At 40.8% G+C, this 11,174-nt stretch overlaps 1 pseudogene; it reads right to left on the bottom strand.

Annotated features, from left to right (window-relative positions):
- Window positions 1-855: 855 nt before the first annotated feature.
- Window positions 856-10,454, bottom strand: LOC129397515 (uncharacterized; annotated as a pseudogene).
- Window positions 10,455-11,174: the final 720 nt, after the last annotated feature.

The raw sequence follows: 11,174 nt of genomic DNA, 5'->3' as shown, positions 1-11,174 counted from the left end.
GCTCACTATGTAGGAGAAAATGATCAGGACCATGATGCATGTAGACTCAACTGGCTATCAATGTCCCATATGATGGCTCTACCCAATGGAGTGGAAAAATGCTCAAGCAAGATACGCCAAGTTGAAAAAGATCCATGGCTTCACTGTCACCCAAAATTTTCGTTAAAAATATGCCCTCCTGTTGTTTAGTTTCAAAGATGGAGACCAGAGCTCATAAGATTTATTTCATCACTATCAACACCAGACGACTGTCCAAGCAGTCATCAGTATTCCTCCCACCTGAAACACACACACTCTCTCTCTCTTTCTCTCTCTCTAGTTCCAAGGAAAAGAAGGACAAAGTTTTACACATCTTGAATCAGAGTACAAATATTTACCTCATTTTGTTGTATTGATTATTAAATGAGCCAATCTTTATAAAGTGCCTAGCACATGGACATCTCACAAAAATGCCTGCTGCTGCTGCTCCTCCTCATCCTAGTCCTTATTATCCTCCTCATCCTTCTTGTCCTTCTCTTTTTACTACTAATACTACTGTGTCTGGCTCCAAAGTATTATATAATTAGATATTAACATTTATGCCTAATGAGTCAGCTATAGTATACTGAAAGGAGCTGATCTTGGAATTAGACCAGCATGGGTTTGAAAGCCACTTACTGACCACAACAAGAGTTTGGCTAACTTACTTAACCTCCCTGAATGTCCATTTCTTTATCTGTAAAATGGGACAGTAATATTTACCTCATAGGATTGCTGTAAGTAATTAATGCAATGTGTCTAGGAAGTAATAGGTGATTAACAAATGTCAATACTTTTGCCATTTCCTTCTAAACCTCCACTATGAGAGTCTTCACTCTAGACAAGAGGATGCCACACTTGAATAAGTGGGCTGTAGCCCCAGACACCATTTCCTCCTCTGAGTGATTGATGGAAACATGTTATCTCTTTCCAAGCAGCAGTTGCTGTTGACTGCCACACAAGTGTTCCCTGGAATGTGCTGTTAGCAGATAGTGATGCTTTATTGCCCACAGTCAGCTGACCATTTCTCTGGAGGAATGAGGAAACCCAAATAAAGTGGGTGAACCAATGCTGTCAGCCAATTCAGAATATGGTCCTAGCTGGATACAAATGTAATCATTCCCTGACTATACCATTTCCAGCAATTTTATATGCTTACACAGCCCTGCAAAGTCGAGTCATTATCACTGCATACCCAAAATGTCCTAATTTTTATGTTTATCTTTAAAGCCAATTATATTCTTAAATTTGTTTTGCAGAATTTCTTCCAGGATGTTTTCCAGTCATTCTGGATTTAAGCTATTGCATGGCTTTTAATCTCTTCCCACAATTCCTTCATATTCTATCTCCCACCCAGGTGTTTCATGAGATTGTAAGTGAATACTAATGTGAGTCCTTTACTAGTCCTTCAAAGAGGCAGAATAACCTTGGGAGTATGGGCATGGGTTTTACAGTACATTATGGTCCTTATTGTCTATCTGCATGGGACCTACATCAGTTTAGCCTCAGTTGTCTCAACTGTGAAATGGAGATAGTAAAGCACACTGGCAGAAAGAATTATTAAAGCTTAATTGAATGCATAATAGAAAATGGCTAGCACATGCTTGATGCTCAATACTTGGCAATACTCAGAAAACTTTTACACATACAGACTTGCTTCATCTGTCTTCTGGATACACCTTCTATTAAAAACTCTTACTCTGAACTTTTTGCACATTTTCCTATTTTTTTTAATTGCTACCTTTTTTTTTAATTGCTAGATTCTGTCCTCAACTAGCTCTGTCATAGATAAAGGCAAATGGTGAGCAAGCGACAGTGGACACTTCTCCAGTTGTGTCTCTGTGTGTGGTAGTGGGACATGGGAAGAATGGAGCCTCCCTGGGGAGGAAGGGGCCACACTATGTTCCCACCTTGTGTAAGAACGTAGGCAGCTTGACAAACAAGAACGTTTCCTGGCACCTACTGGGCTCAAAGCACCTGATTAGGCCTGGTGAGAGATTACAAAGGGATGAGAAGATGGGCCTTCTGCCTGGCTGCTCAGCCAACCAGCTGCTTAGAAGCCTGAGAGAAGCAGGGGAGTCAGGGCTGGCTGGGTGTTGTCACACCACAATGCATTATACTCAAGAGGAGCTAATTTTAAGCTGGCAAGTTGTTCTATCTGTTAGCACAGAAAATATTCATTCCTGGAGTAAAGGAATTGGTAGTTAACCAGATCCAGGGCACCCAGGGGGCCTTGTAAATCACAGAGCTGCTGAGTATCCTGGAAACTCCATTGAGAACAGCGAGAGCATGTATTCCAGCCACTAAGGCGCACAGAAGCCTTTTGTAAGCCAAGTGAAGGTAGATGCTGTGCAATCGGTCCACAGAGAGGACAAAATCTAGGACAGCGGTTACTATAAAGCCACAGCTAAAGTTCTCCTGTTGTCTTTATTTACTCAGCCCTTCCTTTAAAATTTCCTGATTTGTCACTGTCATTTGTGAATATTGCCTGATCAAAAGGAAAATCTGTTTCTCCAGAGATGGGGCTGGGAATAGATAAGGGATGCATGTAGCCTGTGGAGGCTGAGCATGTTCTTGGGTACCTCTGTTGTAGAATTATTCCTCTGCCTGGCCAGAGAAGAACTCTGAATAGCAGGCTGTTCCACTTGGAGATAATGTGGAGCATGATTTCCCCTGCTGTGTCAATTATTTCTGAAATGCAAACTTGCAAAGACCAATTCACGTGCTTGTGTTTAGGAAAACCTGAGCCCTCCCAAACAGTCACGGGCTTTGTTCTCCTGGTTTTCTTCTGAGAGTTTCACTCTCCAAAGGATAACTAGATTCTTGTAGAAACTAAATTGAAGCTGGAAGATTAATCCAGGTGGCTTACATGTCAATCACTTTGTAGAAACCTTTGAAGGTGGATGTGTGACAAGCATATCTAATTATTTATAATGACACTTTTATTACTATGGCTCTTTTCTCCTAAGGATTTTCTGATTTCAGAGTACTTTAGAAGGTTATTGCTATTCATCACAGCATATTTATTTAAAAATTGGAGTGAGACGATATGCAAATAAGCAAGCTGAAACTTCTTTTAAAATTATATTTTATATATGTTTCTATTATTACATTTTTATTTGCCAATACCGAATTTTTTTTACAGTTGAATTATATTTATTCTTTCAAAAGCAAATTTCAAAGTTGTAACTTAAAATAGTAATTAAAGACAATCAACAGATTCAGTAATGCTTAGAAGCAACTTCAGTTGAAACTGTCTTTGCAAAATTATAACAGTGAGGCAAATCCAAACTGATTTAGATTCTTGCTTCTAACCTCACAAGCTAACTGCATTTGTTAACTTTAAAACAAAGAGGATAACAGTCCCTTCCCAAAACTAACCCCCTCCTTGCTTGGGGACCAAAACCAACTTTGTAAGACTTATAAAAGTCCATGAGGTTAGGGTTATGGGAGGGGCCTGAATTCTGCTAAGATGTATGCATAGTTCAATGATAACCAGCCATTGTTCCCTAGCTTGCCTTTCTATAATTGTTTGCTACATCAGAGGTCATATGATTTGCAACTTCCCCTATTGTTCAGATAGATAACATCACTATTGTCACAGTCTAAGATTGGTCTTTGAGATATTTTTCAGACTTCTGCATTCTGGCAACCGACTGACTCTACTCAGACCAGTAACTCATACCAAGGAACCTGTTCAACCAGTCCTGTAACCCTTATCTAGAAATAGACTCAGCATGCCAAAATAATATGAACATTCCTGTAATTTCATCCCCAACCAATTAACAGCACCTATTCCCTAGCCTTCTGCCCACCGAATTATCCTTAAAAACCCTAGTCTCTGAGTTTTCAGGGAGGTGGATTTGAGAAATGTATCATGTCCTATTGCTTGTCTGGTCCTGCAGTTATTAAACTCTTTCTCTGCTCCAACGCCACTGTCTTAGTGAATTGACTTTATCTGTGCAGCAGGCAAGAAGAATCCAGCTGGGTGATTACTTAGTGTAGGAGGAAGAAATCCAGATTTTATACAAAAATATCAGGTTTAGTTTAGATGTGCTGGCTAATAAAATATTATTTACCTTTCACAGCCCTGTGTCTTTAAATATAAAACAAGGATGACATATACTTGACTTAATTGTGGTTATAAGGATTGAAAGTGATCAAGTGCATGAAAACTACCAAGTTAAAGAGTTTATAATAATTTTTTTCCTGGATAAAGAACATATGGAAACTAATGTTCACAGGATAGCTTCAAACAGAGGTTCATATTTGAGATCTATGGATAAGAATTCAAACATGAACTTCTTCAGGAAGTCCATGAGTTCCCTAAAATGATGTGTAAAACTGTGCACAAGTGTATGTTGACTCTCTGTATTGCAAGTGACAGAAACTGAAATCTTAGTAACTTATCCAAAAGAGAGCTTAGGCCAGGCACAATGGTTCACGCCTGTAATCCCAGCACATTGGGAAGCTGAGGTGGGTGGATCACTTGAGGTCAGGAGTTCGAGACCAGCCTGGCCAACATGGTGAAACCCTGTTTCTACTAAAAATAGAAAAATTAACTGGATGTAGTTCCGGGTGCCTGTAATCTCCGCTACTCAGGAGGCTGAGGCACGAGAATCACTGGAACCCAGGAGATGGAGGTTGCGGTGAGCCGAGATTGTGTCACTGCCCTCCAGCCTGGGTGACAGAGCGAGACTCTGTCTCAAACAAAACAAAACTAAACAAACAGGAGCTTAACAAAAGTATAATGGGAAGGCTGGGTATTGAGAGCAGGTGGAACCAGGGCCTGGAATATAGCCAGGTTGCCACTTCAGCCTAGTGGCTTGCTTTCCTCCTTCAGTAGGCATTATTCACAGCTGAACAACTAACATATGCTAGGAAACATACATTCAGATGATCATATCACTCACAGGAGTGAGAGACTGAAACTGATTTTCTCATTTCCCTAGTTAAAAGTTCCAGGATAAGACACCACTTGTCATGTCTTGATCAGAACCAATCACTGTGACCAGGAGGCAAGGTATTTAAGATGATAGTGGTGATCAGATGCAAGATATAATTAAATAAGAAAAAAAAAGATTCTCAGAAAGAAAAAGGTGCCTGGGTCTGGTCCTGAGGTGAAAAATTATTTTGTGGGAATTCTTTCTTTGATTTTCAAATGTTTTGACTTATCATAGAAGGATCACATATTTACTGATCTGAGAATTAAAAGAGTGTTCCCTGTTCCATTGTGGCAGATATTTGTTAGAGAAATGCAATGTTTCTGTGATTATGTAAAAAGTATTCATTTACCTCAGTCCTATGATTATAAAATTCATGCAAAGTATTATTTATTAATAACCTTCATACAATCATTAAACAAATTATTAATATTTAACAAATAATATTGTAATTGAATTGTATAAAACTCTAATAAAGCTTTAACAGCTCTTAGTGGGCATCCTAGGCTCTGTAAAGAAGTTTAATATCTGTAAATAGATGTCAATATTAAATAGTAATAAATATTTACTGTATACAAATTTATTTATTATTTATTATTATTTGTTTTGAGACAGGGTCTTGCTCTGTCACCCAGGCTGGAGTGCAGTGGCGTGATATCGGCTCACTACAACCTCTGCCTCCCAGGTTCAAGTGATTCTCCTGCCTTAGCCCCCTGAGTAGTTGGGATTACAGACACGTGCCACCATGCCCAGATAATTTTTGTATTTTTAGTAGAGACGGGGTTTCTCATGTTGGCCAGGCTGGTCTCGAATTCCTGACCTCAGGTAATCCACCCGCCTGGGCCACCCAAGGTGCTGGGATTACAAGTGTGAGCCACTGCACCTGACCACCATATACAAATTTGAGCTAGACACTGTCAGAAAAACAGTTGACAGCTTGCTGGAAACATCCTTGTAATTTGGGATGGTTAATTTTGTGGGTCAATTTGTCTAGGCTATGGTGCCCTGCTGTTTGGTCATATACCAGTCTCTACGTTTCCTTGAAGGAAATTTTTAGATGTGATTAACTTTTTAAAAATCAATAGACTGAGTAAAGCAGCAGATTAGCTTCCATAAAGTGACTGGGGCCCATCTAACTGTTTGAAAGTCCTAAGAGTAAAGATTGAGGTTTCCTGAACAATAAGAAATTCTGCCTCAAGATTGCAGCATAGAAACACTGACGAGTTTCCAACCTGTGAATTTTAGACTTGAGACTGTAACATCAATTCCTTCCTGAATCTTCAGGATGCTAACCTGCTCTACAAATTTTAGACCTATAACTTACAAGCTACCATAATTGTCATAATTGTAAATGTATACTCATTTTCCCTGAGTATCTTTCATGTACACATGAGATATGTACACATGCACGCACACACACACACACACACACAAACACGCACATGCTTTTCTGGTGAACATGATACAGGGTTATTCCCTTGACCTTGATCTTCTTCATGGGCAAGCAACTGGAGTGGCTCATTTTACTCAGTCTGCCACTGGCAACTCCACGTGAGAGGGAGCGTGCGAGCAGGTGAGTGCGGGAACCAGAGCGAATGAGCGCTGAAACCAGCTGGTTGCTCCTCTCTGGCAAGAGCTGCCTCTGTGCAGGCCCCGCAGCAATGTCCAGGCCCCTGCTCTTTCAACACCCAGATTCTTGTCTGGCGTCCAGGAAGAATCGGGTCACAGGAACGGATTGAAGGGAGTGTATGCGGAGGATTTTATTGGGTGATAGTTCTCCGCGGGATGGGAGTAAGAAAGGGGATGGTGCGGGGGGAAAGGTGATTTTCCCTGAAGTCGCACCCTCTGAAGTTAGCTCCATCCCTAGTCTCCGACGCTCAGCCGCTTGTATTCCCAACATTCAGCAACTTGTATTCCCGCTGTTCAGCAGCTTGTGTTGCTCTGCCAGCTGGAATATTTTATGGGCACAGGTTAGGGGTGTGGCAGGCCAAAAAGGTAACATTTGGGTAGAAAAATGGGGTCAGCTGTTTTCACTTAGGGCTGTGATTCCAGGCGTAAGGGTGCGGTTAAGCTGGGAACCCAGCTGTTCTGTATCAGACATACACATATATAATATATGGGAAAACAAATAGGACATATATATACATATATATCCATATTTATGTATACATATATATACATATGTATATATATGTGCATATATATACATATGTGTATATATATGCACATATATATCTCCTATTGGTTCTGTTTCTGTTTCTCTGGAGAACCCTAATGCAAAATACATAAAATATAAAAAGTGTATAAAATTAAGAAGAAAAAAGCCAATAACTCAAGAAGAAATGAGCAAAAGTTATTAAATTAACATAAAAAGAAATGCAAAATATATTTAATTTTGCTTAAGATAAGAGAAATCACATTAAAACTAAATTAAGATGTGTTTCTCACACATCAGAATGGCAAAAAAAAAAAAAAGAAAAAGAAAAAGAAAAAGAAAGAACTGCCCAATCATACTCATTGGTTGTGGGAAAACAGGACTCTCATACATTGCTGGTATAGGAGACCAGAATACGACACTCCAAAATATGCCTTTTAGGCATAAGGATTATTTTGAGCAGATTATATAAAGACACCAAAGACAGAAATGCTCTGAAAATTGAGGTTACCCTTTTGTAAGGGAAATTTAGATTTATAAGAGAAATCTCCATTTGGAAGGGTGTCTCCTTGTCTGTATCAGTAAGAGAAGGATGATTTAAAATTCACTAGAGTTTCTTATCAATAAAGAAGGCACAGAATTAAATCTGCATAACAAACTTATCCTTGCTTACTGTACTTTTCCTGGTCGCCTCCCCATAAACAGCCTCCCGTTTCCTCTTTAATTAGTTTAAGGGGATGATTATATTTTAGTCTGAACTCAAAAATTGTCTCCTTGAGATTTACTCATTTTCCCCAGTGTAATGGTTAATACTCAGTGTCAACTTGAATGGATTGAAGGATGCAAAGTACTGACCCTGGGTGTGTCTGTGAGGGTGTTGCCATAGGAGATTAACATTTTTAACATTTGAGTCAGTGGGCTGGGAAAGGCAGACCCATCCTTAATCTGGGTGGGCACCATCTCATCAGCTGCCAGCGTGGCTAGAATATAAAGCAGGCAGAAAAATGTGAAAAAGACTAGGCTGGCATAGCCTCCCAGCCTACATCTTTCTCCTATGCTGGACCCTTCCTGTCCTTGAACATGGAACTCCCAAGTTCTTCAGTTTTGGGACTTGGACTATCTTTCTTTGCTCCTCAGCTTGCAGATGGCCTATTGTGGAACCTTGTGATAGTGTGAATTAATACTTTATAAACTCCCCTGTATGTGTGGGTGTATATACATATCTGCACATACATGTGTGTGTGTATATATATACACACACACTTATATACACACACATACATACATATGTATATATATACATATATATATGACCAAACAGCAGGGCACCATAGCCTAGACAAATTGACACACAAAATTAACCATCCCAAATTACAAGGATGTTTTCAGCAAGCTGTCAACTGTTTTTCTGACAGTGTCTAGCTCAAATTTGTATATGGTGGTCAGGTGCAGTGGCTCATGCTTGCAATCCCAGCACTTTGGGTGGCCCAGGCGGGTGGATTACCTGAGGTCAGGAATTTGAGACCAGCCTGGCCAACATCAGAAACCCCGTCTCTACCAAAAATAGAAAAATTATCTGGGTGTGATGGCACATGTCTGTAATCTCAGCTACTTAGGGGGCTGAGGCAGGAGAATCACTTGAACCTGGGAGGCAGAGGTTGCAGTGAGCTGAGATCATGCCACTGCACTCCAGCCTGGGCAACGGAGCTAGACCCTGTCTCAAAAAACAAAAAACAAACAAACAAAAATTTGTATACAGTATTTAAATATTTATTGCTATTTAATATTGACATCTATTTACAGATATTAACCTTCTTTACAGAGTATATATGTGTGTGTGTGTGTGTGTGTGTGTGTGTGTGTGTGTACTATTAGTTCCGTCCCTCTAGAGAACCCTAGATAAAACAGATTTTGGTACCAGGAGTGGTTCTAGAGGAACACAATATTAAGGATGGAGTTCTTTTGTTGATTTTGAGGTTTCTGGAGTTGGCTGTTTAATGTGATTAGATTAAAAAATGCTGAAGACTCCATTTCTAATAGTATGGAGAAAACTGACAGTCCTTGGTGTTAGCTGTTTAGAAAGTTATGCCAAATAAATGCATTTGACACTCCTGACTCACCACTCTTGAGAGGCAAGGAGTTTAGTGACTCTATCCGTAATACCTTTGTCCATATATAGAGAACCAAGGAACATAATTAAGCTGGTTGGTTGCTTCTCAGTTCAGTGGAAAAAGTGATGGAAGAAAATGGTGAGCTCAGGGATTCTAACTCTTGGCTTCAGAAGCAGATACTAAACCTCAAATCTGCTAAGATTGTCCTGAATGACAGTCTTATCTCCTGTAGAGAAATAGCTGAAATTGTAGAAAAACAGACACAAGCTTTTATCATGCAAGTGGCTGACTTGCAATGACAAAGGTACATGCACAGCCTCACCAGGTGTCCACGGTTAAAGTGAGGGCATCAGTTGGAAAAGAACGGAACCCTGCAACGTGGAATGGGGATGTATGGGAGGACACTGATGAAGCTGGGGACACCGAGTTTGTAAATTCTGGTGAAACTTTTTTGCCAGGAGTAACAGCTTCCCCATCCCCAGTAGTGGCAACATCCCCTCTACAACCCGACTCATGCTGCCATCAGCCTTTCCACCTTTGTCTGAGGAGATAAACCCTGCGCTGCCTAAGGCAACAGTGCTGGCCTCCCCTGAGGCACTGCCAGGCAAAATAATGTTGGTTCTCCTCAGGAGCCACCCCCAACACCCCTGTTTCCTTCTAAACCTATAACTAGATTGAAGTGCCAGTGGGCCCTAGAGGTGAGGTTGAGAGTGTGATCCATGAGGAGGTATGCTACACTGAAAAAGAACTGCTTGAGTTTTCTAATTTATATAGACAGAAATATGGAGAAACGGCATGGGAATGGATATTAAGGGTGTGGGATAATGGTGGAAGGAACATAGAGTTGAATCAGGCTGAATTTATTGATTTGGGACCACTAAGTAGGGACTCTGCTTTTAATGTTGCAGCTCAGGGAGTTAAAAAAGGTTCTAACAGTTTATTTGTTTGGTTAGCTGAAATATGGATTAAAAAATGGCCCACTATGAGCAAGCTGGAAATGCCTGATTTCCCTTGATTTAATGTATAGGAAGGGATCCAAAGCCTTAGGGATATTGGGATGGTGAACTGGATTAGTCACTTGAGACCTACTCATCCCAGCTGGGAGGGTCCAGAAGCTATACCCTTGACCAATGCCTTGCAAAATAGATTTGTGAGGGCAGCACCTGCATCTTTAAAGAGCCTTGTAATTGCTCTTCTCTGAATGTCAGATCTAACTGTGGGAACCATAGTGGCTCAACTAAAAAATTTAAATACAATGGGAATAGTTGGATCCTGAGGTGGCAGAGGCCAAGTGGCAGCACTAAATCATCAAAGGCAAGGTGAGCGTAGCTACCAAAATGGACAGCACAGGCAAAGCAGCAATCAGAGTAGTCTGACTCATGTAGAGCTCTGGCATTGGCTAATTAATCAAGGTGTTCCTAGGAAGACTACTGCATTCCTACTTAATTTATATAAGCAAAAAACTTCTAGGGCAAATGGATAGAATAATAATTTGAAACAGAATAAATAAATAAAAACAGAATGGCTGGGCACGGTGGCTCACGCCTGTAATCCCAGCACTTTGAGAGGCCAAGGCGGGTGGATCACAAGGTCAGGAGATCGAGACCATCCTGGCTAACATGGTGAAACCCTGTCTCTACTGAAAATACAAAAAAATGAGCCAGGCATAGTGGCAGGCACCTGTAGTCCCAGCTACTCGGGAAGCTGGGGCAGGAGAATGGCGTGAACCCGGGAGGCGGAGCTTGCAGTGAGCCGAGATCGCACCACTGCACTCCAGCCTGGGCAACAGAGCGAGAGGCCGTCTCAAAAAAAAAAAAACAAAAAACAAACAACAACAGCAAAAAAACAATAACAACCCCTCAATCAATTTCCAGACTTGACCCAGTTTACAAACCCGGAACCCCTTGAATGAAGGGGAGGCCAGGTCCCCTTGAGGAAGGACCCACT

The sequence above is a fragment of the Pan paniscus genome, chromosome 2 (genome assembly GCF_029289425.2).
Source record: "Pan paniscus chromosome 2, NHGRI_mPanPan1-v2.0_pri, whole genome shotgun sequence".
NCBI classification, from domain to species: Eukaryota; Metazoa; Chordata; class Mammalia; order Primates; family Hominidae; genus Pan; species Pan paniscus.
This window is presented reverse-complemented; position numbering and strand designations above follow the sequence as displayed.